Source organism: Anser cygnoides, chromosome 3 (assembly GCF_040182565.1).
Source record: "Anser cygnoides isolate HZ-2024a breed goose chromosome 3, Taihu_goose_T2T_genome, whole genome shotgun sequence".
Taxonomy (NCBI): domain Eukaryota; kingdom Metazoa; phylum Chordata; class Aves; order Anseriformes; family Anatidae; genus Anser; species Anser cygnoides.
The window spans coordinates 17097861-17123988 of record NC_089875.1 but is presented as its reverse complement, the minus strand read 5'-3'; the positions used below and the strand labels follow the sequence as shown (position 1 = coordinate 17123988).

Genomic DNA, 26128 nt, shown 5'->3' with positions numbered 1-26128 from the left:
TTACTGGACTGTGAAATAGCTCTTTTTTTTTTTTTTTTTTTTTTTTCATTTGTGTCTCCTTGAGGAGCTGTGAAACTGGCACAGAGAGGAGGCAAGGGGCTGTGCCAGCCTTGGCAAGAGCTGTGCTTGCTCTCCCAGCCTTGCTGATGGAAATGCTTCCCTGCAGCAATGCAGGGGCACAGAAGTAGCAGCCGTGGCCAGCCCCCCATGAACCTTGGCATAATACACGGGCTTTCCATGGCTTTCTCCATGAAAGGAGAAGAAAGTTTTGCCCATCCAGGCAGCTAATGGCAAGGCAAATGACTTCACCATTTCAAGATTCACCACAGACTGCACCATGAAAGCCAGTCCCAGCCTGTGTGATCCCAGCATGTTCCTACTCTGGTGTTCTGGTTTATGGGTACTGCTACAGGCTGGTAGCTACTTACCACCCTATCACCACGTCCCCCGTTCACTGGTTGGAACCCCACATCCATGTCTGAGCTGTGGAGCACGCAGGAAGCTCCAGGACAAAGTGGGAGATCCTGCTGTCATCAGACCTGTCCCAAGAGGTTGGCATCCCGTGGTTACCCGGGCAGAGGCACAGCCACTTGTCCCCACTGCTGCCGGTCGCAGGCTGAGTTACATGGCTGGGGAGAGACGATTACTTCAGGTGGCTGTCACTGGTGTCCTGGGGGGCAGGGAGCACCCAGCCACAGACAGCAGAAGAGAGAATTAATAACCTTTCCGTGCCTAATTAGTCGATGGTTTAGGCATCTGGTTTTGACAGGGTAGAAAAACACTTGAAGCTTCTGTTCAGTATCTGATGCTTTATATCTACAGGGATTTTAGTCTAGCATTTTTGATGAGTCTTACACTCACCCCCAATAAACATATATCTTTGCTCTTGTAGAAAACATCCTAAAAGGAACTTTGAGGAAACCTTTGATAACTCTTCCGTTGCTTAATAACATCCCCTTTGGTTGACAGGGTGATATCAAGACTTCAGATTGGAAGCTGGTGAAATGTTCAGATCAAAAAGGATGAATTTATCTTAACAGTAATCTATATCCGCTATGTCAGACACTGTGCTGCGGCACGTCCTGCTGTGTGCAGTATGCCACTTATAGAGCAATGATAAACCTTTCTAGATGGTGCCTAGCACAAAGTGTTTACCAGAATATAGATTGCTGTGAGATATAGTTAAAAGTTGCTCAGAAATAAGAGATCAGGGAGGCTGACCATTTGTGAGGAGGTCAGTGATGATTTTTTTTTTCTTTTCCCAGCAGCATCTGAGTGCAATAAAATATCAGAGTGAGAAAGAATTGCTATAGCAACAAAAGTATGTTCTCCTAATGGAGGCTGTGTAACAGCCGACTGCCACTAGAACTTGAAGGGGAAGGAATAAAATCCATCACTAAAGTAGGAAAAGGAAAAACATTAAAAATTAAGACTTTATTGTTCCATGATTTATGTTGATTTATTTCACATCTCCCTCCAGATGATCTTCCAGTAATTCACTGCTCTTATTTACTTTTTCACACATAAAATTTTGGGAACTCAGAAAAAAAGTGGTGCGAATGATGCATTAGTAGCTATATAATGATAAAGATTTGCATTCCACTGTAGTTTTATTGCTAGAAATACTAGGAATTGGGAGATTATATGCTAATGCCAATACACAGCAAGAGGCCGTCCTTCCTGTCAGGAAGAGATTCACAATGACCAAACTCAAAAGGAATTGCCACTGAGAGATGAAGAGATGAAGAGACAAACTCAGGGTCGTCACTCAGCAAGCCAGTGGCATTGTCCGGACCTGAGCGTAGCTCTCTGGTTCTCCATCCCCTACCCAGCAGCCATTAAAGCTTTCTAGAAATTCAGTCACAATGCTTCAGGGTGAGCTGTAGATACAGGGAAGGTGGTTTGTGTCACTGTTTAACAGTTCACTGTTAAACTGTCCCAGATAACTATTGTTTCCATGCTATGCCAATGAGCCCTCATACTCACAGAGGCATTAAAACCATCGTCCTCTTTCTTCCTTTCTTCTCTGTGACTGAGGCTGTGGTACCAGTAGCAGCAGGGAATACGAAAACTGCAAGATCAGGGGAAGCTTTTGCTTTCCATAGTCATTACACAGGATATCTGGAGACAAAAAGAGAGAAGACAGGTTAAGGAATCTAACTCTGAGTTACAACTAGTTTTCTCCTCTGCTTCTGACTTGAACAAAGATTCAATCACCTTCAAAGGTATTTTACACTGTCAGAGGCAGCCCTTGTCCTGTGTGGTAATGCTATTTTATGCTGGTCCTCAAATTATAATCTAAGTTAAAAGAAATTCCTTATTCTGTGGATGATCAAACCGAAACACCATATTAGGGCCTGTGGCAAAGAGGAGGAAAGCAGTAGCACATTCTGAATAGCAAAGTCCTACTGACCTGGTTGAGTCTTGACATACTCAGGACAGAGAACAGAAGAAGGAAGTACTGGAGAAGAAAAACCAAAAGTCTCTTTGAAAAGATTCTCTCCCCACAGAGAAAATATTTTCAGGCACATTTTGCAGTGGAGCTCATTTTATGTTGTCCTATTTATAACTCACAAGTCTCCATAACAAGCAAGCTCCTTAGAGGAAAGCAAGTGTGATTTGAACAGCATTGTACATCACAGTTCGATGTTCCCACTCTGGCTATGATTTATAACAAACGCATAGCACCGTGGGTCAGTCAGTGAGGGACATTCTGCAGCAAAGAAAATTGAATAAGTTAAAGTTTTCTTATGTGTGTGAAGGGCATTTTTATTTAAAGTTAAAGAGAAAAAGGTTTCAGGCCCACATTTCCCATTTTTCAATAGCTTCTGCTAATGAGAAACTATTAATCTCCTCTTTAAAATAAGGCATTGTATCAATTGAAAAGCTGAAAAAAGGAAAATATGATTGACCAATGAATGACCAAGGATTCAAGTTATTTTGAAATTACAGAATGAACCAATTTGCTACTCACTGTCGGTGAAACAAACTGTTTCATTGATAGTTTCCCACAGGCAGCAGAAGGTCAGCTCAGGTTAAAGTCATGCTGATGAGAATGAGTCCTGAGCCACACCAGTCAGCAGCTCCTTTGGTGGGAAGGGGCAGAGAGGAGGCAGATGTGCATTCTTCCCACAACTGCTCTCCTAAACCTAAGGCACAAACTGTGGCATATTAATTAATAAATTATTAATTTATTTTTATGGTGAACTCAGAAGAAACACGTGCCTATTTACAAAGATCAAAGACAACTGAAATTCAGTGGGTCCTTCACTTACACTGTAGTCAGCTTTACAGGTCATGGTGAGGATCATGATACACCCAAATGATAACGGAGCCTATTTTCTTCAACACAAGCAGTGGAAAGAGCAGGCTTCAGATAATCAAGGGTTGCCATCTCCCATCAGTGTTGCCTAGTGATCAGTCATGCTTTGTTTTCATTTCTCCCTGGTCCCATGAAACTTTTAGTGTTTTCTTGTCCATGGCCTGGCTACTATCATTTTCTGGGTAGTCATCTTCTTAGAAAGAGAATTGTACCCCTGAGATGCTTATATCAGAGTGTTTTTGTAAATGCTGATTCTCTGGGAGGGAATTCAAGGGCCCTGACTGGACAGAGGCCTTCCCCAGATCCCTGCTACAGACAGTGATGGGACTTGTGATTCTGTCCCAATTTCCTGCTAGTCCTCAGCATCCTCACTGTTTTGGGTGTCACCGTGAAACACCTATTTTTCCTTAAGGGAAAAGCTTAATGCTGGATAGTGACCTCCGGTCAGGGGTCAGACAGGTAAACCACAGGCTATCTAGCAATAACATTTGAGGTTCAAGCTACCACACAGTAAAAGTTTTGAAAGAATCTCTTGCTTGTGTTCATTTTCTCTAATGTGATGAAACTAGCTTTGTTAAGAAGCACATGTTAGTTTCCAGTTAATGGCTTTGCAAGTTTGTACCCAGCTGGAAACTTTTCCCACTCCCAGAAGATCCAGTTTACACGATTACAAATGAGGTTATTTACATTCTTGGGTATGGGAAAAAAAGGGGAAAGTGTAAGGGGCTTGAAGAGGTGAATATTCCCACAAAGATGATCAGAGAGCTGGAGCACCTCGCCTATGAAGAAAGGCTGAGAGAGCTGGGGATGTTTAGTCTGATGGACAAGAAGGCTCCAGGCAGACGTCATTGCATCCCTTCTGTTCTTTAAAGGGTGCTTATGAAAAAGATGAAGAGCAACTTTTTGCTCAGTCAAATAATGACAGGAGAAGTGGGAATGGTTTTAAACAAAAAGAGGGGCTACTTAGATTAGATGTTAGGAGAGAATTCTTCACTCAGAGGGTGGTGAGGCACTGGACCACGTTGCCCAGAGAAGCTGTGGATGCCCCATCCCTGGAGGTGTTCAAGGCCAGGCTGGATGGGGCCCAGGGCAACCTGATCTAGCAGGTGACATCCTTGACCATGGCAGGGGGGGTGGAATTGGATTATCTTTAATATCCCTTCCAACCCAAGCCATTCTGTGATATGGTTCTAAGAAATTTTCCCATGTGCTTTCTACCATTCTTTTCAAGTTGCCACTGCCTGCAAAGCTGCTGTCTAGGCATCACCAGCACCTCGGGAAGAGAGAAAGAGCTCTAATAGCATTCAATACCTCTTGTTACGGCTTCTTAATTCCCAGAAGCAGCTCCTGTCATTGCTAACACCAGAGCTAAAAGGACAATCACAGGCACTGTTTGAACCTGCGCAATATGGCTCTTCTTAAGAGACTACTGACCCAGCTCAGTTGGGTGCATGGGTAACCAATGCCCCTTGAGACTTCCCATACAAGACTCTAGCAGCTACGACTGCAGGATGCAGATGTCCTCCCAAAGCAGCTGTGGGGAACCAGTAGGATCCCCTGGGGTGCGTTAAATGCATATGTATATCCGGACTACTGACTTTTGCCTCATCTTTCAGTGACTTATTGTTCAAGTACATCACAATCTAGCATGGCCCCTTCCCAAATAAATATTCTTGGTTTTGACATATTGTTTATTCACTCATGGATTCACTGTCTGAGCATGGACCTGCTCTCTCCCAGCTAAGATCTTCCCTCACTGAGGAACATACTGATTGAAAGGACCAGCTCTTTGAAAGGGATGTTCTTCAGGTGTTGTAAAGGTACTGGGATTTTCTGGAAATAACTTTTTTGCCCTAATATGACATGATATTAAAGAAACTGCAGGCACTCCTTATGCTATTGTTGATATAATAGGCATAGTTGGAATTAGAACACCCTTTGCTGTTTTCCCTATCTGCAGATTATACAAATCTACTACCATGATAGTGCTCAATCAAGCTTTGCTATCTTATTTTGCTCCTCAGACAAAAACTGCTTTTATTTAAGAGTTATTAAGAGTATTAAGAGTTATTATTAAGAGTTATACAGTGTGTTTACTTTAACATGAAGGCATATGACAAAAACATAAAATAAAGATTAGTTCCTCAAAATGAGTGTTATAAAACAAAACAATACAAAATGTCCCTTTCACTTACTTTGTTTGCAGATGATCACATTTGTTTTGTGGGCACAGATTTACCCTGTTCTGATCAAATTTCTATTAATAGAAATAAATTAAAAAAAACACACATGTGGCTGTGATAAACACCCACAATTATAGCACTTGATTTTCTCTTCCATAATTTAACACAGCTTCAGCTGGTAAACTCTCTCTTCTCAGGAGAGAAAATTGTAATCCCTGAATTTCTGCACAACAGTTTGCAGGGTATATGGTGTGCTCCTCTAACTCATTTCATGTTGTCAATGGTGCCCAAAGCAGACATTGCCAGTCATACAGTGAAATGCCATGCTGTCACACTGGGCTGTAATGCAAAATTCATAATAATTTCAGGTCATTGGAGAACAGATTGTGAATCTTCTCTTACTCTTGAGCAGGTTATATCTGAAGTCCGTTGCTGGTTTTGCTCACTGCTAAAGGTTTTTATTCCCCAAATAAATAATACACTGCACAAAGATAAATTATATGTATATGCATATAAGTGTAGTAAACACTCAAAGGTACCCAGAAATTATAAGTTGGAGAAATGCACAAAACAGCTACCCTTTTACTTAATGCTTCATGTAGCTTACCATTTCCAGGTGGGAGACAGTGTTAGGAGGAGAAAAACTGTAGACACCCCCTCTGCAATCTTTCTCATCCTTAGAGGAGCTGGGCAAATTCTCCTGGTGAGAACAGGGGGAAGCACTCACTGCATCAGTCCTGACCTGGTGTGCTCAGCGCAGGCTTAGCTCCTGGTGGCAGTGACGGGCTGTGCTGTGGGTAGGACAGCATTCTGCTTCTCCTGCAGAAGAAAGAGAAAACACAGAAGGGAAATGAAGAGCAACAAATGGGAAGAATGAGAACAGTGGAGGGCAGGGAAACCAGGACTGTGTTAGGAAGGATAAGTCCTGGAAAGGTAGAGGAAAAGAATAATCTTAGTGGTAGAGGGATGGGTTGGGTAGAATAGTGCTGAAAAAGAATAAAAATTGAAAATAAATGAGTGAGCAATGGTCACAAGGGCAGAAAGCAGAAAACATGCACTGAGCAAGCCCCATGAATATCAACAGGCAGAAAAAAAAAAAAAAAAAAAAAAAAAGGTTTACCAGTCCTACCCGTCCTACTTATTCTTGAGTATCATTTACTAGCATTTCTCTAAAAGCAATGAGAACATGTAGTGAATGAAACCTATTTTTTTTCTTTCTTTTTTTTTTTCTCTTTTTGTATCTACATGATAAAGTAAATAAAGCTTCATAAAGATGAGGTGCATGTTTGTGGGGGTTGTATTACAATGAGATAAATGAACACTCTGTAATGCTCTGAAAACCCTCATAACAATTCTTGTTTTCCCGATGAGCCATACACTAGGATTCTGCCCCTCATCAGTTCATTGTGACAGAAAGTCTGGACATTTTAATTAAAACTCAGAAGCCAAATTTAGAATCTTGTCTGGGGCTACACTCATATGAAAATTGTGGTCATTCAGTCCACAGTAGAATTCAATACTTTTTCCTTTTTATGTGAAATTTGAATAAGTGAATTTAAACAATTTGCATTTTTCATAATGATCAGGAAGTTGAAATAATGAAAATGATCATTAATATTTTAATTGAAGAACAAAAATACTTTAAAGCAGTCTTCAGATTTCTCTTATGTTTTGTTAAAAGACACCGATACTATAATGGCATTGTAATTTACAGAAATACATTATAGATTCACAGATTTGCTATTCATAAAATTCATTGATGCCTTTTCTCAAAAGTGCTTTACAAAGGATTTAGAAACATCTTTAATCTTGGAAAATAACATTGTACTTTGTGATTAAATATCTCCATAGCAGAGCTGTAAAGATACTAATACACATCATAAAATCAAAATCAGGATATAGAACAGTACAAAGGTTTTTCCTAAATTGACCATTTCTGTCATTACTAATGCTTTATTCAGTTATTATTGTTAATTTTTTTACAGCATCACAGAGCTTCTCAGAGCAGCACACTTCACAACAGCCAGTGGTGGTGCTGGAACCTATCTTGCATCAAAATTTCATAGTTTAAGTTTCAATCCAAGTGTTTCTGTGTCCTTTTAGTCAAAACCTTGAAACTCAGAATAAAATGAGTTTGCCTTAGGGGGCAAGCTGAATATTAGCGCAGAACAATACTGTCATAATTTTTTTGTTTTGTTTGTTTTTGTTGTTGTTGTTTTCTGTTATCTGTTTTCGAGGCATCTAAGTATTAAAACAAAACATGATTGCATTTTACTGATGTTCATGCAGTCTAAAATAGTCGACAGACTTTAAAACTTTATCCAGGACAGTATCCAGAAAGCAGTATTTATAAATGCATACCCATGCTGTTACACAGTCATCGCCCAGCTCCCACTGCCTAATATCCTGTAAGGACTGCAGGAAGATCGAAGAATTCCTAAATTATTTCAAACCCTTTTACTTTTAGTGCTCTTTAACATTATATAATCAGTCATAATATTTTAAAACCAAACTATTTAGATATTCAAAAAATGGAAGGATAGAAGGTTGGCCTAATTCTTTAAATGTACATTTTTCTCCAATGCTATACTGACGAGTCTTTAACTTTTGATTATTGTTATAGTTTAATTGGATCTTTATGTTTCTGCTTCATTGTTATCTGAGAACACCCGATGACACACTTCCTTTGACCATTAAATATAGAGAGCAGACCAGGAAGTATTGTCAGCGAAGCAATTTTCACAACATTTAGAGATGACAAATGTATACAATATAGAAGCCACATACATTAATGCATATTATCTACAGAACTGACTGTAGACTGTATCTGACTACCAGAGGTGCAGGCCTAATAAACGCAGAACCCTTTAAATCCAAACTAATTTATTTGCAGAGAAATGGGGCATTGACATATGCTGATTATAATTTTTAATAATGCAGCAGGGTTTCCACAATTATATTCCTTTCAAAACCTATAATTGCAGAAGAAATACTGGCCTCAGTAGGACTGATGTGCACATAACTGGGGGCTAAATGCTGGTGTATCTATCTCCGAATGCAACACCCAGGGCTTGCTGCAGCCTTGATCTGAAAGGAAGGACCACAACCATCTCTTATATGAATGCATGTTTGCCACTGGCAACCCATCCCAAGGGAAGCATGGTGGCACACCCTGATCCTTGCTGTTGTATGAGCCGTTTGGGACTCACACCAGCCCTTTTGCCTGCCCCTGTTCACCCAGTGTAGATGATGCCCAACACTGGTGAGCACGACAGTGGCTCTCAAGGTACCAGCACTGCTTCAGCTGAGCTCTGCTCTCACATACCATGGAACAACACTGACAATCTGAGCAACCTCTGCTTTTGCAAAGTGAATTAATATCTGCTGCTGAGTGGTAAGCAATGAATTTGATGTTTGGGTTGGTCGTATTGTGCTGATCAAAGAGACGGGTGTGCAGCATCCCTGAAAACAGGCCACTTGCAAGAAAGAAGTATAATTATATGTCAAGAGGTGCATGAGTTTTCTCTGGAAGTGAAGAGCTTTTTATCTGAAAGGCAAAATGTGCAACGTGGAAGGGATTTTTGAGAATCGGTTTTCACCTTCCCACAATGACCAAAAAGCTCCTCCTGAAAGAATAATCATATCTAAACTCCTAGCCTATATGCCTAAAAAGACACTTCTTATCACTGTTAGTGGAGTCCCCTTTTGCTCTGTTCCTCACCTCAATAAAGGAAAGAGTTTGGCTGTTAATCAGTTTGCAAACATGGGGAATCATTTGAGAAGCAGGTGCTTGTGCTCATCTCCCTTGATTTGTACCTGCTGCCTCATTCCTGTGTCTCAATTCCCCTGCCCTTGCTCCACATCCTCCACGATGCAACCTTATCTTCACAAAACAGAAACAACTACCTCCAGATGCCCCGCCAATGCCAATAAACTGGCAAGTGGGGAAGGAACAAAGGTACAGTTAAGGTACAAAGATGTAAATACTCCTTTTTTGGAAACTGAACACATTACCTTCACCACCCTAAGGTCAAAAAATATCAAGTTGTTTCTGAACTTCCCTCTCTCTGAAAATGCAGTCATGCTGATTAATCTTAAAATACCTTTGGCAGCTATCATCTCATTTTTTTATGTTACCCTTAAAACTTTTCTAATGGTAAGTACACATGAGTGAAAAATAACAGTTTGTTACATTTGTGTAACAAGCAATACTCATGCTTTGACCAATTAATTTTTACACTGTTTTTTTTTTTCTCTTTCTGAAGTTATCAGAGGTGAGATTGAAAGCCCAGGCATCACACCACAGCTTAAATGTTCCAGCAAAACATCACTTTTTTTTCTATCCTTCCCCCTTCTCCTTCACTTTTTTCTTCTTTTTTAAACCAAAGGTGTACAGGATGGTGACCACATATGTTGTCCTTCAAGAGACTCAGCCTTATCCCGGCACACCATTTACTCTGTTCTCAGGACTTAGTCTGTGCAGCCCTGATCACAGCAGTCACTCCCTGACATTGACTTCTGCTGATTCTGCAATTTAATTAAGACGGGATAGAGTTAGACCCCACATAGACACCAGTTAGACACCCTGGTCTCATATAGAGAGTGAGAAGCGAATCACTGAATGCAAAAAATGCATCAGAGATATGAGTGCTAAATTCAGGGAGTGTCTGATCATGTGTAGTGTTTTTTGTTTGGTTGGTTTTTTCCCCTTTCATCCCTCTCCTAAAAAACATTTAATAAAGCCTGATTGATGAAAAATATGAATAACTGTTGCAGGTACAATTCTGGATCTGTTGCCTATTCCACAGCCTGCTCTGGCATGGTGACGGGTAGCCCTGCCTTCCTCTGCTTGAACATCCTTCCTCCCCAGTAAAAGGCAATCTGTTTCCAGAGAGAAACGTTATTTCCAATTCAGCAAGTGCTGCTTAAACCAAAGGTCACCATTAGTTTTGGATGTTCTAATGCACTTTATGTATAATAGTTATATATCAACATTATATTTCAGAGAATGAGGCCATTATATTTATTCCACCTAGGTTTCTTAGCATGCATTTAAAATACATTTTCATTAACTTGTGGTAGCCACTATATATTTTAACAAAAGGCTCAAAGGATTTCATCCTAGAGTTTCCAAGGTGGTTTTAGTTTATGATTTTGCCTTTAGCCTATATATATTATTTGAAATTTAAAGTTTTGAGCCCCGGTGGTATATGTGTTTCAGTGACAGAAAGAAATTAAAAATATGAGTCTCAGCATATGCTGCTGGAAAGAAAAATTGAAGGTCAGATAATGTTGGACAGACAGAACTCCCAAATGATTTAAGAGGGGTAGGTAACTTAGCTCCAGACTCTGGCATGTGACTGCAGACTGCTGCTTGAATAGAAATCTCTCTGCAATGTACAAAGGCAAGTAACTACTCGTTGAATATTAGGGCTAGGGTAATTTGGATATGTGTATATCACTCGCAGTTGACTGACAGTCATAATACAATATTTAGCAGCTGGGAATTTTTGTTGTAATCTTAAAGCAGTTAAGCTATTTAAAAGATATTCCTTTTGCTGAACATGTTTTCATTGGAAAAGTAGATAACAGGACTAATTTGAAACAGAAATGGAGCTTAATATTTCAAAGCCCTTGAGACCCGATTAGACCATTGCACTCTGTACATAATCTCTCACTAAACTAAACTTGTTGGTGTTTTGGTCATATATAAAAGCACAGAGATTTTATATCTGCAATAAAGCTGGATTCTTTGAGTTCCTTGGTGTGCAAGCAAGAAAAAAAAAACTTATTTATCTAACAAAAGAATGAGATAGGGATGAAATGTGAATGTTAAAACAGACTAAAAATTGATTGGCACGAAATTTTTACTCTAGCTGTAAATTTTCCAAGTAGACTGCACTTACTGGGCAGATGAATAATTACATGCTTCTCACTCTGGAGTCTTTAGGCCAAATGCTGCTCTCAGTTACCCAAATATAAATCTCAAGTAAATCTATTGATGTTATTGATGTTACCGTAGAGTTTTGCCAGCTTCACTGAGAGCAGAATATGATGCCTTGTTTACAAAATTAAGCTCTGAAAGGTACATCTGTGTGTGCATTTTGATTTGCCAATAAAATAATTTTATGGAGCTAAATTTATGCAAATATTTCAAATTTAAATCTAAAGGAGACCTTCTAGTCTTGTGTTCATTAAAGATTATGCACCATTTTACAAGGAGGTACTCAAAAATACAATATGGAATACAATTAAAAGGAATAAATTCACAGAGGTTTCATATTTTACAAAGTCTTTGTGCCCCACGTGTCTTTAGTTGACTGTTCCCCTAGGAGCTAGGAATATATGTGCTCCCTGTCATCGTATTTGATTACCTTACAAACATTAATAAATTTCTCCTCCCAACTGCTGAGGGAAGAAGAGAGATGCCATTACCACTAGTTCACTAATCACACACGGAGTCAAAAGAACTCAGAAGACTGTCTGAAGGCCAAGTGTAGGATGCAGACAGGGAGAGAAATGCAATTTTGCAGTAGCCCCTTAGTGGCATACAAGCCCTTCTTAGGGGCTTTGTCATCATACAAGGATAAGGGGAGCAGGAGAATATCTGTGCTAAGTCCCACATCAACACAAAGTGACTGCTGTTTTAAGCACGTAGGCATTAATTTACATCTTTGGGTACACTTATACCTGAGAGTACTCAACTTCTTGTAGTTTGCTCTGAGCCTCTGAAGGCAGAACAGTATACAAAGTACCACTGCTTCTTTCCCCTGCATGGAAAAATTCAGCACTGCAGGTGGGGTGTTTGGGGAGCGCATCCCAGAAAATAAAAGTCACACCAGTTTCCCTATGTGAGGATCACCTGCAGGCTCTCACACAATTTTTATGCTTAAACCCACCCTGATTAAAACAAACCTTAAGGGACATCTGGAGATTAAGGAATTCATTTCTTAAATAGGCATTTGAGAAAAATGGTGAAGGAAGAAACATATTTCATTTTTTCTCAAAGAAACAAGACATCAATTCCACAATGAATATAGCTATAAATTATCATTGATTACCTTTAAAAAAAGTATCTTTAGCTTGCCTTTACAACCTTGCAGTACTTCTGTAGAGGGAGAACCAAATTCTTGCTAATTTCAGGAACTAGCCAGCTGTTGATAAGATGGCTTTGCTAACATGTTGTTGGGGCACTAAAAATAACAAATTATGTGTATCTGCTGGTGCTGCCAACCCTCATCCTATTTACCTTTGAAAAATATTCCTGTTCGGATTAAATTAAATAATATCTGTGTAAAGAGATCTAGCGAAGTCGATGAGTCTACTGACTCACACCCAACTCCTACTAAAGTATCAGCTTCCCTGATACTGGTCAGTACAAGGAGACAACTGCCAAAATCACTTCAAATCAGCTGGTGGGGAGACATGACTACCTCAACTAGAACAAACCTCAAACAAAGCACTCCAAGCCAAATAGATTTTGATAGGGCAGAGAATAGAGTAACTGTTTAGGTAGGCCAGAGGTAGCAGGCAAGTCCTAAATTCACCAGCAGCAACATGCCCAGATCAGCCACTGAAACAATGGTACACAGAGCGTGACTTGTGAGGGTAGCTGGCACCATCACAAAGCACCTTCCACAGCACTACCAGACATGACCAGGTGAAAGTTGGTGTCATCATTTGAAAAGCTTTGAATTTTTCTGAGTTATTTTATCCTCCTTCCCCCCAAAATACTGAGACGGCCTAAAAAAATCCATGGAGTTGAATGTTGCTGCCGGTGGTGTAGTCAATAACAATCTCCTTATACTGTTCCAAACTAGCTTTGAAGATTGACATTTGTGTACTTGAGGGATGTATGTGCTGATACTCTATATTCTTCAGGTGTTTCCAGCTACTCCTGAATTTACTAACAAAAATGTTTTCAAGCTGCACTGTTCATACAGCCCATCACTGTAGACCCCATAAGTAACTCTTGAATTTTACACACCAAATTTCCATATGTCTAGGTGTCTACTGTATTTTTCTTTAATTTGAAACATGAGTTTTCATGAGCTGAATTTCTAATTTATATTAATATCAGTTAGATTGGAAGTTCATACATCAAAAAACAAATCCTTCCACACCTCCTCGCAATGTTCTCTCCATTCCCACCTAACATCTTTCCTCACAACGCCATTCTGCACAGAAGACGACTAAGTGGGACGCTTTTAAGGAAAGCCAGTATTTTATCTTTGCCTGAGAAAAAATGAACCCATGAACCATAAAGAATATAAATAAAAGAATAAACAGATGCCCACTTAAACTGGAAGACAAATTGGATACATGATTTCATAGTTTTACAGTGGCTTTCAGTCCAGTGAATCTCTGATCTCTCTATTTCTACAATGCAAGCCATCCTCCCCATGTATCAGCGCATTGCTAAGGCTAACAGCAAACAGTGCTTCTAAAATGCTAGACTGTCACCATTCCAGGCAAATTCTTCAGCAAGACTGTTTCTAACAGGAGTGAAAATTTAAAATCTGGAAGAACAATAAAACACATATACAAACAAAAACAAAAAAACAAGGAGCCAAAGTTCTTCAAATGAGAGCAAAAACCTTTTCTAATTTTGAACATGACAGAATTTTCCATTTCAAATTACTATGCAAGAAGTAATTAAGTCATCTGTACAGAACATTTTTGAAGAAAAATGAGATAAATTCTCAATCCTGTTTCTCAGATGAGTAACCACACAGAGTATCCAGGCAAAAAGGAGATTTTCCAGCTTCAATTCAGTGCTTCTTCCTCGGCATAGTACTGTCTTTACAGAAACCTTTGTCTTTACAAAAATCAGCTGAAAACAAATAGGATGCAATACTCCTGATATTTATACAGTACAAAGGTTTGAAAAACCTAGATGAAAAAACCTAGAAAAACCTAGACTATGAAACTCGCTCCTTTCAAATGTCCCAGATAGCAGAAGATACTTTTGTCACGTCACTGCACTGTGAGACAACCTGACATGCTTTTATGACAAGTGGTTTATATGGATATCAGTCTCCCAGGTGCTTCATGGTATTTATATATCTTACATCACCAAACTGTAGCACAAAAAGCTTGTTTTGTTGAGTTTTAGGAGAAGCATCTGCTCAGCCTCCCATGCTGTTGTGCTTGGAGTCAGCTAGATGGTGCTCACGGGGTAGCAGCCAGTGTCCACAGACAGCACTGGGATTTTGCTCTAGGCCTCTTCCCTGCCTCAGACATCCTACGCAATCTAAGCAAATTGTCACAGCTGAAAAATCAGGAGTGGGAGGAAGGGGACAAATGAGTGAAAGGAAGCTATGCATCTCAGATATGGTACGAGCACAGAGCCTTACACAATCACTCTGGATCTCAAAGGTTGGGATGCTCGTACAAAGCCGGGACTGATTTTGTTGTATTCCCACCTGACAGCCTAAGAAGAGCACATTATGACAACCTGGGAAGAACCATGTTGTTGGAGAGACCTGGCACTGTGGAAGTTGTTTTTCTTGTGATAGATACCAACCTTAGCTGTAAGTTTCACCATGATCTGATGCAGTATGCCTTTACGGGTGTTTGAAGTTAGAAATAATTAGTAGTCTGTGAAGTTGCCTAGTTTTACTGGATGAATTGCATATTGCAGGTAGCAGCATGTAAAAACACATTGCACTAACTCACAGTAAATATGAAAAAAACTCAAAGCACTCAGGGAGTGTAGACAGATTTTTGTGTGGACAGAGTGCTCAGGGATCCATTGAGTGGCAGAATACTTATTAATTCTTAAATCTGAAGATTCCACTTGGTCCATTGGGCTGAAAGCTTGTATGAAAATTTCATTTCAGAATGACAAGCCCATATATGCACAGGAATGGTTTTCTAAATAAAACTCTAGACCATTTTTTATTCATCTTCTGTCTAAAATGCCCAGAGGCATAGCTCCATAAAAGTTTTAAACTTTAAACAAAAGCTTCTTTTGAGTTGCAGGAAAACAAAACATTGTGAAAGCAACAGTTTATATTATTTATTGTGATGTTTACTTAGCAAGAGAAGCTGATGAGTTAATTCTCAGTGGAAGTGCTGAATTACTTTAGGAACAGAAGCCCAATTAATTAAGGATCATTTCCTATTGATTTCACTGTGCTATAGACCAGACTCAAAGTACCTGTTATACTTTTGGCACTATGTAAGATATAAATAATAAATAATAGTATACTTAGGCCAGTTACTGCTGTCCTGATGACCTGTAATTCTCACTAAGGAAACACTTCTAAGGCTTTGCAGTGAACACAATAGAAGCCACAATGCCTCTTGAAAGAATGAGCATAGGAAAAGCACAGAAGTGCACAGAGGCACCATGCACACTCCATGTTGAAGATGATAGTGTAATGAACAGATTTGAAAAATGGACAAAACTGGAAATAAATACATTTTTTTCCAATTCGAATGGGAAAATACCCAATTTCTTGTCTAAAGATGGGTGACATCTACTCACCAGAGCACAAAAAGGGGGTACATTCAGGATATGTGCTAGAATTCAAGTGCAGATGCACCTCACAACTTCATTTTGAGCAAAAATCAGGTCCTGGAAACATCCCTGTTTGACAGCTTTGATCAGCACACTGCATGGTCATAAAGCACCAGGGCATGTGCTCTCTCTCTAGAGGTGCTTATCCATCCTGGGTACTACTTGGAGCTCCACACTACAGCATTCAGCACTTTGTGGCCCCACTGCTGTCAGCCGCTCCATATTAAGCAGCAAAGCAATCTGTTCAGTTGTCCAAGCTCTGTTAAGGTTGTGATGAGATTTGGAGTGATGTTCTGGCTCACTTCAAAGTTGAACTAATAAAGATTATTGCAGAATGACAGATGTGTTTGGCTCAGTCTGGAAAATGTATCCAATATTCCATGCATTGCCAGAATACTCCATTAAGAAAATCAGAAAGTTCAGCATTCCTTCAGTACAACTGTGTTTACTTACAAAGAATGTATTCAACATTGTGTTCCTGAGAGAGAAAATGCAGAAACAAGCTGTCTGACTACAATTTTCAAATCTGTTTCTAGTGAACCTAGTGCCTGAAGGTATGCTCCCTCTGTATCTTCCCAAAGCTACTCTCCCCAGACTTCTCTCGGTTGGTCGCCTCTCTGCCTCTCCTAGCTGACTGTTTTCTGCCCCTGAAGTCCACACAGAAGTATCAAATATGACACAGCTTTTGTGTTTGTACCAAGTCACTAAAAAAATACTGGCCTATAAAGATTTTTTTTCTCTCAAGTTTGCCAGGCTATTAATTACTGTCTTGTACAGCAACTCCTGTTTCAGATCTCAATTCTACACTGAATTACATTTTCTTTGAACTTAGCCTAAAGAAATGACAGATAATACACCCATGAACTTCAGCCATGTTCACGGTGGCCACTGATATCCCACAGAATGGCAATAACAACATGAACAATAAAATACTCTGCTTCACTCAGACAGTAAGAAGTTTGGGCAAGTGACTCAAGCTGAGTCCCCAGATATGGCTGCCAGTAATGAAAAACAATTTATATCAAGGCATCTACTTTAAAAAGATGTGCAAGTAAGTACATTCATTATCTGAAGAAGAGGGTAAAATTGTTTTTACCTACCCTGTTGACAGAGGAAGGAGAAAAGGAAGCTGGGAGCTGCACTTGGTATGCCAACACCCACCCTGAGGATACAATGACCACGATCAGTCTGAGACTCACCAGGAGAGCATCCCTCTAAGGCACAGGGTCAGGCTCATTCTAAAGAAGCTACAGACACATTAGCAAAGCTCCTAGCTCTTTGTGGCCAGGTAGCCATCCTTTTGGGCAGGGCTGCATGCAGCAGAGCTAGCAGCAACAGTTTGGCTTGAAAGTCTGGAGGAAAGTGGAAAAGAAGGGGAGAAGAGAGAAGCTCTCAGAGGCTTTGACTTCTGCTCATTAACCACCTCTTCTTTGACCTTAGACTCAGCAGGAGGACATGGAAAAATCACAGAAGATGGCCTTTGCATTTCTTCTGCTGGTCAAAGTTCAGGTTTGCTTATAGACAGCCACGAGGAAAGGGTGACTTGGTGAGGCTATTCTTTGGCCTCAGGAATGAAAGAGCTTGAGAAAGTGATCTAATCCAGTCAAACAAACAAACAACCAAACCAAACAAACACAACAACAACAAAAACATTTTAAATGGTCATCAATTATTTGAAGTAGGACATTATGTGAGAAGAGATTAGTTATCTGAAATCATGCATACTAAACCTGCATGTGATATAGCTGGGGTTCTTGCGGCTTGGAGAAGCAAAGGCTGGGGGAGCTAGCTGCTGTCTTCAGTTGCCTTAGAGGGGCTACAGATAAGACAGAGCCAGCCTTCTCAGTAACACAGCAACAGGATGAGAGGCAATGACTGCATTGAAACAAGGGCAATTATGAATGATGTAAACAGCTTTGTGAAGGTGGTCTACCAATGGAGTAAGCACCCAGGAAAGCTGAGGATCTCTGTCCTTGGAGATTTTAACTCCAGCTTGAATTTAACTCCAAAACTGGTCTTACAGAAAGTCAAACTAAAAGTTCAAATTGAAGTTGAGATAATTTATAGTGGAAGGCTGTAGATGTGTATCCCATTTCTGCTGCCACTGACAATTCTGTCCTTTGTCCTTCCCTGCTGCTTGTCACCACCCTTCAGGGTGCTGCAGATGTGTCAGTCTCACTGCAAGCACAGCCAGTCCTCAACACCACTAAATGAGTTAAATGTTTATGCCTATTTCAGGTTTCAGTGTATGCTGAAAGGTTGACACAAAGAAGTTAAGCAAAGTACATTTTGAACCATATGGTTAGGAATCTATCATATGTCTGACTACCTGACTTCCAGGGCAGAAAAACAGGTCTTGGAACAACTAGATTCAGTGGGACAGATGTTGCTGCAGTTCATATTTCATTATTGTTCTTTCCAATCAGTAATAAACAAACCAAAGCAAAACAAACAAACAAAGGTATAGTATTGAATAGACACAGCAGGAGCTCACTTCACTGAAAGCAAGACAGGAACCTCACCTACTGACTTGCAATTACTTAACTCCCTCCATACCACGTGCACCAGTTAGCTCAGAGAGAGCACAGCATAAACACGAAAACGTTCTGAGATGCAGTTGCCTACACCTGGAACACAGAAAAGGGTCGTGAAATAAGGTTTGGTGTGCATGGGCTCCTTTTGCACTCACAATGTATACTAGTGCATTAATTTCTGTTCAGTGAGCACTGCCTACCTGCAGTAGTCGTTTGCCTGCATGATTCCAGGTGAGGTCAGCTAGGTGACGGACAGACAGCAATATCACTTCAGTCCAGCTCATTCTTCAGGGGCTGCAAACAAGAATAGCATAGGGATAAAGACCACGTCAGATGCAGCTAAAAGAGAGGGTGTGGGAAATAATTTTCTGCTGAGTGTAAATTCATAAACAGAACTATTTTTATTAGCTTATTAACTATTATTAGTTTATTAACTATGCTAATAAGCAATGCAAATAAATATAATGATTAAAATAGTGTTTAAATTCAGTGCATAAGTGGCCATGCTCAAGGTTTTGCTTACTAATTCATTCCACTCAGAGGTTCAGAACAACTTGCAACAGAAAAAATAACAAGAGACCACAAATAAATAAATAAGTAAAATTAAAAATAATCCCCAAACCCAGAACACCCCCATGTGTGCTGTGAAGTGCCATTCCTGTGGAGTCTTTTACTGTTTTGGAACATGATAAATAGCAGACACAGTATTATATGAGGTTTCTTCAAACTTATGTTTTATTTAACATGTGTCTTTCACCTGTCTTTTTGTCAAAGTGAGCTTCAAATATTTGTGAAACAAATAAAACCTCATGGTAGCAAAAGAGGACAACATGACCAAGGAGCAGGGCAGTTGGCATGGACAGAGTATGCACTTCACAGGTCACATCCAGTCCACTGTGCATTTGCACCCACTGAGGCTGGGCACTAAAAACGTGGATTTCACACCTCAGGTGTAAGAAATGCTTCTGCAAATTCCAATTGAGGTTGAAAAAACTATGGGCAAAAATGGCACCTTCAATAATAGTCATATGGGAGGTTGCTCTGTAGAGACTACTGTGATGCCACTGGCTATATGTATGCACTCACCTTTTTCCTTTTCAGATTTGTACAACTGTCCATCTGCTGGAAAATAAACTAAGACACAAGTGGAGGAAGTTGGAGGTATTTTTCTTAAACCTCACCACAACTATTTTCTTCGCAGCAAATCATGTTACAACCCATCTTCTTTTTTTCCATGAAAGATGCAAATTTCAGATCACTTGAAAATTGTTTCAACTTTCTAACAGTATTATCTGAGCACAAAGTAGCTGTACAACATCGCTCTATTTATGTGATAGTGTTTTATATCCACTGGTGCTCACTTGCAGCAAGTGTAGATTAAAACAAAAACAGCAGAATAAATAAGAAATGAAAGGAAAAAATAGTGTGAGGGTTTTTTTTGTTGTTGTCGTTTATTTGTTTGTTTTTACCCCTCAGAGTTCAGTTTAGACACAGTGGTTATTGATTTAATTTCACAGCACAGGTCCATGTTGATAAGAGATAGCACAGAATAATATATAAGTAACAAGGGAAATAATGGAAAAATAGAGAAGTAGGTTAACTAGTTTCATTTTGTTCTTATGTTGCTGCAAACATTAATCTTTTTTATTCATTAACAAATGGTAAAGCAGGTTTTTAAGTGGGTGGAAAAGAAAGAATTTTTTTTTGAAATGTTAATGCTGTTGGTAGTTGAAAAGTTTCACAACAAATTCCTCACAAGTAAATTAACTTCTTCTTCTTTTTTTTTTTTTTTTTTTTTTTACTGACCTTTACTCTTAGAAGTGTTTGCTTTTCCTGGAAAAGCAAAAAAAAGCAAAAAAAAAAAGTTTGATTTATTATTTTTTAACTACTTAGTATAAAAGAATGGAAAATGAGAAAGGATAAGCCAAAAACAGAGGACATTTTCTTTAAGTTACTGCAACACATCACAAAAATTGCATTTCAAATAGAGCATAATCCTTTTCCACCTATATAGTGGTAGTGAGCTTCCCAGCTGAACCTTGTCCAGTGGCACACAAGATCCATGCTGCATGAATATCCACACACCAAAACTGTAACTCTGAGGTGCTGTGGAAACCTTTTTAATTGGAATGGCTGATTTTCAAGCTCAAGTCTGATTTTCAAGCTCAAGTTTTGATTAATTCTACCTATTTAGGAAAAAAAACAATAGCAGCAACAACAACAACAGAAACTCCACAGAAAACAATATGAGATCAATGGCAAGAAGAAGAATTTTCTCACTTCAAGTCAGCCCTTGGTTGTTTTTTTTTTTTTCCATTTATCACTTCTTTGATGTAGCATTGTGACTTGCACTACAGGTAGGGAGACAAGACCTGTATCTGGAAAAGACGTACAAAAATTTATATACTTAAGATCTGCCACAGAACAGTCCTGCATTCAGTCAGTTATGGTTCAACAGTTTCTCAGTGCTCACCCATTCCTGTAATATCTGCTTCCAGGAGAAAGATGAAGCACTGAGGAACATTACAGCAACACGAGTGCCTTCATGGAACAGAGGCACAGGTTTGGATCACAGCCTAAAGGTTTATATCAACATCCATTCCCACATTTTGGAAGATGGGCTTTTTCAAAAATAGGTGCAAAAAGACTTTTTTAAAAATTCGCCTCACTGCAGCAAATCTTATGAACCACCAAATTTAATTTAGGGTATGTTCAGTGTTTTTCTCTTTTTATTTAAATTGCCCCAAACCCTTACCACAGAAGAAGATGGGCAATTTGTCCCATTGCCTTTTATACAGACTATATTAAGCATGATTTGGAAAGTGTGGCAACCCTGACGTTCAGTGTAACAGCACCAAATTTTTGGAGGCTTGGATCCAAATCCAGATTCAGCAACGTGGCATGAATTTACCTCTACATAGCAATACAGAGCTGCTCCTAGAGGGTGTAGTTAAAATGCTTTATCACCAGTCTCTGCCTATTCAAGTTAACACTTTTTAACAGCAGATGTAATCTTTCCTGAGTGAAACCAAGCTTTTACAAATTGCTGTTAATGTGAATGATGCTTAACTTGTCTAACTGTCTCTTCTAAACAGCTTATGTTTTCCCTAAAGCTATTTAAATTCAGCTTTCTTAACCACAAACTGAACTTGGATAACTGAGCAGGTCGTCATCACTTCAGAGATGGAGGCTGGAGGACTTTGCTATCTTGACGAAGTGAGGTGAACATGCCTGATTTACGGTGTATACAAAATTTGTGGCATGGTAGAGGTTTGAGGGGCACTGCTTCAACAGCTCTTGGGGGTGGGGGGTGTCAGATGATGCTTCCAGACCTCTCTCAACAGCTCGAGGTGGCATGCCACGGCCACAAAATGAGTCGGGTTGTTGCATTAATTTTAACTGCTCAGGCACGTGGCACTACGTGATGACAAATCAGGAAGGACTTAATTTCAAGAACTTTTCTTTTCTTTTTTTTTTTTTTTTCCAAATGTACCAAGTGTATGCTGTAGTCAAACAACTTTAAGACAGTAAAACAATCTGACAAATGAAAGGGATTTATAAATTGCCTGTTATACAAGTTTTCAGAAAAGAGAACAGCAGGCTCATTGGTTTTAGGTCACCAAATCATTGTTGCATGCCAGTGCCAGTATTGAATTTGGTGTAATATTTTAGATGTTCTCCAAAGCAACGGAGCTTTCCATCTCCTAAGAATTTTGCAGACAGTTCAAACCTGTACTTCATTTTTTTACCCAATGTTAATGGTTCAAAAAGTCATTTTGCACTGCTAATTGAATTTCATTTTGGCACAGTAAATTTAGAAATCCACATACTTAACCAGCCATAATGCTACCAGAAAACCACTTAATCGGCAGATGAATATACCTTGAAACATAACCTGTGAGTACATTTATCCACCTAGGTATAAATATTGTCATAGTGACTCTAATGGAGGGTGGGGAAATGGGGCAGTAAGGAAGAGAAATCACACAAAGCAACCACTCCCATAAATGGGGAAAAAAAATGCAACAAACATGATATTAACTTAAAACTCCTAATTTTCTGTTGTAGATGTTAACTGACAGTTTTGCAGCAAAAGCAACTGTCTCTTCTTTGAACTTGGGGAAAACTGTGCGGGCATGCTGGGGTACGCTGAGGCTATGCTTTCAGTTGGAGGGAGGCACTACTACCACCAGTTTTCCATGCTACAGAAGGTTGATTTATTGCAGATACATCAATATATTTCAGTTTTGCTTAAGGGGTGGAAGATTGCATGCATGCTAACCATGGGATTGCTTCACAAACCCTTCCCAATAGGTGACTTACTGGCCCCTGAAGTGGAAGATGCAGCAGGGAGAGGACAGCCCAAACAAGGCTTGCTATGTTTTAACCCTAGCACCACAACATCAGCCAAAGTGCTGATGTTCCTGCAAAGGCAAGCTGTCAGGTGAAAAAGGGTACCTTTTTGTAAGAGTTTGCATGGCCTGTGCCAGGTCACAGAGGCTTTCCAATTTGCTCTCTGTTAAACCAATTTAATAATACAAGACTGACAAAAAGGACTCACAATGCAAAAAGTGAAGTAAAAAGCAAGAAGAAAAGGCAAAGTAAAAGGAGGTCTATTCTCAAAGGTAGTATCTTTACTTTTAAGGTTGCTTTGTACTTCTTTAGGCTTGCATAAAACAACACCTGAGAAACACAAATACTTCCAGCGTGCTTCCTTGAAGGGAAAGTACTTCGGCTGTCCAGGACTGCCCAGGACTGCCCCAGCTCAGAATCTCATCCTTCTGGCACATGAAACTTCCTGTCTTAGTCAGGAGTAAGAGCTGGGCAGCTCCAGGAGAAATTGCTTTGGGAAAAAGGAAAAAACAGCCTCTTGTTAGAAACATTGACCTGTTTGTGTCCCCAGATTTGATGCAAGATATACAAACTCATGAGTATGTATATATATATATATATATATACACGCAGAGCATATATTCATCCACAGAGGATGGATAAGAGCTTAATACTACATGGTACAAGCCTTCCCTGTTTCCTCTGCTCTGTGATCCTGACCCAGGAGCCTCAGTCAGGAGAATTCTCCTTTTTGGATCCCTTCAACAATCCCTCCAGATTTTGCTCATCTGCCTTCCTCCACTGCATGGTTCTCCTCTTCTCTTTCTGCAGATGCTTGTTCTTGCTACCAAGACTCTGAAGTAGGATGATCTCCTTGCTTGATTTTTATTGTCCTCAAGCCATGCAGCAGCATGGGGAAAGACTAGCCTGCTGTATTAGTCTCTGCTTCCCCTGAGGAGCACTATTCAAAGGAGTGCTGGAGGATGGCAGCAAGGTGCCCAGCTGCTGTCTGAAAACTTGACAATTTCTGACATTTATCCTTCCCCAAGACATCAGGGAAGTCCTTTGTACATCCTCAGTTTTCATGTTCTGTAAACATAATCTCAAACCACAAGCCTTCAGAGTCCTGCAATTCTTCATAACTTTTTCATCAAAGTCAAGAAGGGCAGCACATATGTGCAACAGCTGTGCAAAAGTGTACAAAAATGATGGAGGAAAAAAAATCTATTTTCCCTGATTTTCTAATGTGAATAATTTTCTTCTTCATGTTCCCAGTGGCTGAGTCGAGAGTCTACATTTTTGTTTTGTTTTGTTTTCCTGGTGCACCACAGAGATTCCCATGATGCAACTTCTTCTCCTTACTGTCATGGGAGCAGTTTGTATTTTATAGATTTATACTTAACTGAGAGATGAGGAGACACTGTGCCAGATTTTTTTTTTAATCCAAATGTAATTGCAAACAAAAATTACACTTCGTGTTACTCATTTCCCGCTCTCACACTGACAAATAAAACTCATGAATTTTCTAGAAATGGGAGAGACATGGAAATGGTCAAACTTTCTTGTATGAAGGAAATCCACCTTCATGTCACTTGTAATTAAAATAGCAGAGCATAATTCCCCCCAGATTTGTTAACCTTGAGGACACACAGAACTGTGAAAAGGTAGTAATCTTCAGCGAGTGACAAGTTTTCTGGACCCACAGTCACGCATCTTCTTGAATGCTGTTTCCAGCCACTCTGTGTGCCAACAAACTGCTTACTACAGGTATGACTGTTATTACTATACAATAGTAAGATTGCCCAACACTTTCCATATTAAACATGCTTTCAGAAGCTAATGTTCTGGGCAGAAATGTTCTATGCCACTGTCTGCCTCAAGTCAATTAGCTCCGTAGAGTGCAGAATATAAATATAACATCATGCTCACACAGATTTGCACAAATTAGAAGTTGTGATGAAAAAAAAAAGAGAAAAAGAGATGCCTTGCAAAAATTCCAGTTATCTATGTCATGCTTTGATGAGGAGATCTGAAATATAGCAGGATGTCATGTTCATGTTAAACATTGCTGTTGCTGCAAAAATCTGTACCAAGTTGACCATCTTAAAAGCTTTTGTATGTTTTTTGTTTACCCCCATCCTCTGTGCTTGCTCTTAGGAAAAACTGCTTATAATTTTGCACTTTAAGGCCCAGCAATGGGCTACTGTGACTTGGAGGGTTGGATCTCATCTATTGCTCTGCTTAGATTTTGGCTGGACTGGGGCAATGGAGAGGAGGACAACAGGGAGATTGTCAGCAATAACAAAACAGATGGGTGGGGCTGTTATAGAGGACATGGGGATCAGTTTGAGAAATGAAGCCTGAGGTTGACAGCTGGGAAGAGAAAGAAACAAGGAGAGTGAAGGAGAAGGGGTGAGACAAGTTATTAAGTGACCATCAAGGAGACAGAGATTGGGAAAGAGATAGAAAACAGGAATAAGCAGGATTGCTGGAAGCAAATTCATGGTATGGTTTCCATAAACGGAAATGAAGGAAGAGACGGAGCCCAGGAGAGAGGGCTCCTTTCAGTAGGACTGTGAAAAAAGGGCACTTGTGCTCTTGCAGCAAGTCTTGCTTGGGTGCCCACAGCACAAAGATCCACTAATGAGCAGTGTGCAAGTTATGAATTGGTAGACAACAAACTAGAAAAGAAATAGGACCAAATTCTGTCTTGAAATTATACTACAGCTGCTAGTTACACAGATAAGGTGGCAGAAGCAGCAGGCTGGAGTTTCTGTGCAATGCGCAGAACTCCATGGTGTTGGCTGCTTCCTGATCCCGGTGTCTGGGCTGGAAGGCAGAAACTTACTTCTCCCTCCTAACTCTCCCCACATCTTCCCTCTCTGGCCAGCTGCTTTTGTTGGATGGTTTCTTATGGAAGTCATTTGCATTATGGAAACTTCAGTGTTGCTCAAATACTGGAGGTGGATCACAAAGAAGGAAGGACTGGTGAGAATGTTTTGAGGTGTGGGAAGAAGAAAGTTGCTAAGAGAAGAGACTAATTTGAGCTCCTAAATGTCTCAGTACTTGCTCATGCATATTCCTAGAACAGGGATGAGATAGAAATCACTGCATATCCAGCCCTGACAGCAGCTTAAAACCTGGATGCCATGTTATTTTTCCTTCTCAGTGGTGAGGCAGAAGAACATACAAGATTTTTAGGTTGGGACTCTACTGCTTCAGTTAGGATCTG

At 39.8% G+C, this 26128-nt stretch overlaps 2 long non-coding RNA genes across 2 annotated transcripts in view; one reads left to right on the top strand and one right to left on the bottom strand.

Moving 5' to 3' along the window:
* The window catches only part of LOC106043150 (uncharacterized), a 60153-nt gene extending 44825 nt beyond the window's left edge, over positions 1–15328 (top strand). Inside the window, exon 9 of the long non-coding RNA XR_010830083.1 lies at positions 14938–15328. This is a non-coding gene — a long non-coding RNA (uncharacterized lncRNA). The remainder of the gene's footprint in view (positions 1–14937) is intronic.
* LOC106043154 (uncharacterized) lies at positions 5464–18900 on the bottom strand. Its single transcript, XR_001211539.3, has 3 exons — positions 18765–18900; positions 18553–18657; positions 5464–6324 (listed from the first exon to the last, which is right to left on the bottom strand). It is a non-coding gene; the product is annotated as an uncharacterized lncRNA (long non-coding RNA).
* Positions 18901–26128: the final 7228 nt, after the last annotated feature.